Raw genomic sequence first — 4,162 nt, forward strand, 5'->3', positions numbered from 1 at the left:
TAATGCATTAAGCAAAAGCCTGTCGTTGACCTTTGCCTTTTTGGCTGCTGTGGTGCCTAAGTGGTCGCACTAAGAGTCACCTGCAGATGTCGGGTGCTTTAGGTTTTAAAGCATCCAGTACAAAATATTCTTTATCTTGAAATTTTGTCTTCAATGTTTCTTGTTTAGTGAAGACATCTAAATGCTAATGTATGAGTTATTTCCTGAAGTGGGGTAAAATTCTACATGCATACCAAGGTTTTAGGTATGCAAGGGGCTGCTGCCACCCAAACAGCAATTTCCTATGCTGGGCCCCCACAGGCAGGACTACTCATCAAAGCAAACTTAGAATGAAATTAGATTGTGAAAACATCCAGACATCCTACATGTCAAAAGTGCTCAATGTCTCTGTGTTTGCAGGCAATATATTTCAAAAATGCAAGGTCACCATGTTTCAGACACCCCTCAATTTATGTGTAAAAATCTGCCTGCCATGCTAAAAACATTGTTTATTACAATTTAAAGATTTTCTTTATTCTTGAAATGTTTACCAATGTGATGTTTCAAAGAGCAAGTTTGATGACAGCATTTCTAATGCACAGTACTATTTTAATGTAGAAACATTTTTCCTTTCCCCTACAGTGAAGAAAAATATGGTCTAGATGTGCAAATCAGGTGGAAGAATAGCCAGACTTGCACCTGTAAATACAGTGAAATGCATTCCACACTTTTGTGCATTTTGTTTGTAAAGTGCTGTATCTCCATAAGCCATAACATTGCATAAATTGAAATTACGAAAATAAATTTGCAATATTTCAAAAAGACGTTTTTCAGTTAAAGGTGTTTACGCAGGTTTCGGTGGTTTTTCAGCTGCATTAAAATGTATTTCGCAAAACTGCAATGGAAACGGTTTTCTCACAACACGTGATTAACAGCCGGATGTTAACAGTTGTTTTTGTCAATAGTCAACAAAGATAACAGGAAGTAGAATGAGGATGATGGCTTGTTTATTTTGGGACAATGCAAACCACCACCAGAAGTCTAACAGCATTGCAGAGTTCATAAAAATGTTCTATAAAATCACTGACTACACTTTCCCCAAAATACTGCATATATACAGAACCGCTGCCAAGTATAAGGAGCTTGTTGCTTCAACACCTGAGTAAGACGCAGACGTTTCCTCTGATGACTTAAATATGAGTATATCTCATGTAATTATTTACATCTGTTGCTGACATCATTTTTATTGACGTATTGCGTGAATAAGCTTATTTTCGTGTGATTTTAATTTAATTTCTTATTTAATGGAAACAACACAATAGCAAAATTTTTCTTTTTCCCCACATCAGCAAAATACCGACAGAGATTTGCTCACATTTGTAATGGAAACCCAGCTAAGGATTTTGAAAACCTTGGTTGATTTTCTAGTTTTTGCAATCATGTCTTACACTGTGTCGGCGTATCACTTATCATCCAATATATATTAAAACTTATGTTTGTCACATAATAATTTTGAGAAAAGGGATGTGAATGCTTCTGCAAGTGACTATACAAGTGACCGCTTATTTACCAAGAACATCAACATGTAAACAATAATCATATACAAAGGAAAATATTGAGCCTATTACTGGATTGAAAGAGACAAATGGACAATAGCCAATACATTGAATTACTTTTCCAAATTACAATCTCTGCAGCCTCTTACTCTGACATGGACATGACATTATTCAACTTTGTATATTAACATTAAACTGCTTTTTAAAAACTTGACAACATCCTCTCTCCTAAATGCTCTATCTCAAGATCTAAAAATCAGACTTTGGCTATTTAAATCAGGCATGCACACAGACATCTGCTTTAAGGATTGTGGACAAGGTAACATTATAGCCTTATAAGGCAAGTATGTTTTTGTTTTCCTCACTGTGCTGTTGGCTGGGACCAAAACATTGACGCTCTAGGAGAGCTGGAAAATCCTGAGCCCGGGTTAGTAGAACACAGAAGAGATCTCTGCTGCTGATGTGATGAATGGATTTATGTGTTGTGCTGGTTTTTGAGTTAATGACGAGGGGTTGTCTTCAAAAACATATTTAAATTAGTCAGACAAAATGGAGAGAAATGCTTTTATAAAATGCACCTGTTTGCAGTAAGTCTTTATGTCAAAGCTTTATGTGGCAATGATCATTTTTGTGTACAAGTAGTATTGAATGCACTGCAAACAACCATCCTCCACTGCAAAGACAGAAGTGCTGATCCGGTCTGTTAATGTTAATGTTAATGTTAATTCAACATTTGGAAGAATAGCCAACTGAAAAGCTCAGTTCACTTCCTCTGTTGCAATTGATAAGCCTACAGACTAAAATTCTAAAACAGTGCAGAAAATCGATATTGTCGCTCACAACTTCTCCTTGTATTTGGTGATTGTTTCCAATAGAAGTTCTCCTGGAAAAATCCAAGTGAATGGGAGAAAGCCCATACTGTGACATTTTATTGAGCGGAATAGCACAGGAAGGCAATGGCCAGACTAAAATGAAATCAACATTTGCAAACCTTAATCTAAGAAGGAAAAGAAACTTAAAGTAACCAGACTCAACATTGCTTCCTAGGACCAGGGCTTAAACTGTGGTCTGTCGTGACAGCTCAAAGCTTTTGATTGCTCAAATCAGCTTATTTTTTTAATAGCTGGAGCTGGCAAGATTGCTGAGACACATGTCCTTGATGATCATAAAAAATCCATTTCAATATTTATTTTTTCCCCTCTAGTTTCATCCACGTCATCTTCAGAAGTATAACAAGTAAAAGGAACATGGGTTTTACTGCTGTGAATCTAAATAAATAGTAGAGGAGGCATAACTCAAAGATAGATGACTGATTAATGACGATCATTTGGAAAAAAACATATAAGATCAAAGTCTCTGCACTTCAAATGTTGTCATGTTCCAAGATAAACAAAGGATGCATTCTCCAGATGTTAAGAATATGCTTGATTTCAAACTGTTGCTCAACGACATCATGCGTCAGGTACATTAATAACTTTCAGAGTATCGGCTTCTTTTGTGGGTTCTCTTTTGCAGCTTATTCAAGCATGATGTGAAGCACGAGTACAGACAAAAAGTGACAAGTATTTGCAAATATTTGCAAAGCACAAACAGCATCCCGAACAGGTTTATCTTTCAAAAATAAGTTTCATACTTTATTCAAATTATGCCAGCAACACATACACACACACACACACACACACACACACACAAAATCATCCAAAGTAGATGCACATGTTGCCTCACAGTCCTTACTTTGTTATGAATTTGTGGTGCAATTGGCAGATGTTTGGCTTGCTAACATTTGTTTTCAGACCTGTGTTTACGTACATGAGAGAGATTCTCAAAATAGCTCTGATTTACCTCTGCACCTCCAGCCTTTGCTAATTCTACACATGGTTCTTCTTGCCAAACTCGTATTTTCTAGCTTGTTGGACAGAAATGTTTTCCTTTAAAGTCTGCTTAGCAGCATAGAAGATCTTGGATTAAATACGTGTATATCAAGTTACATAGCAACAAAACAAAAAGGATGACACAGAAGGAATCACAGAGAAATTCATTTTTAATGTAGAGCAGAGTTTTTCCCCAGCTGTACTGTTCTGACAATGCATCTCCGTTTCCCAATGAAGCTTTCATGGTAGGTAGAAGTGTAAATGTAAGCAGAGAAGTGTAGCCATATCAAACATAATCAGACAATGTTGAAGTGGTTCTTTTTTAAAAACACACATTTGTTCTGAAATTTAATGCCAAAAACCTGAAAAGCGGCAAGGGCAACAAAGCACAGAAGAGTTTGTGTAATGCCTGTGCAAACAACAATTGGAACCGCTTGTAACCAATTATGTTAACCTAAAACAGGTGCTAAATATGAGTGGATTTTAGAAAGAGCTTCCAAAACAGGCAAAGTATGTCAAAAGAAAAGATGGAGAAGGATTTCACATTCTGTGAACAAACATATGAGCAAGATATTTTAGAAATCCAAGAACGGCACTGGAAAAGATTCATGGATTTTAAAGGTTGACGTAATCAAGAGGAAACTGTGTTTTTTTTTGTTTGTTTTTTTGCGCAATTACATGTACAAAGACAGGTATTATTTGGTCAAGAAAACAGTGGAAAAAAGCCACTGTCTGTACAAAGCAAAGAGAGCAGGA

Source organism: Poecilia formosa, unplaced genomic scaffold (assembly GCF_000485575.1).
Source record: "Poecilia formosa unplaced genomic scaffold, Poecilia_formosa-5.1.2 Scaffold3, whole genome shotgun sequence".
Classification (NCBI taxonomy): domain Eukaryota; kingdom Metazoa; phylum Chordata; class Actinopteri; order Cyprinodontiformes; family Poeciliidae; genus Poecilia; species Poecilia formosa.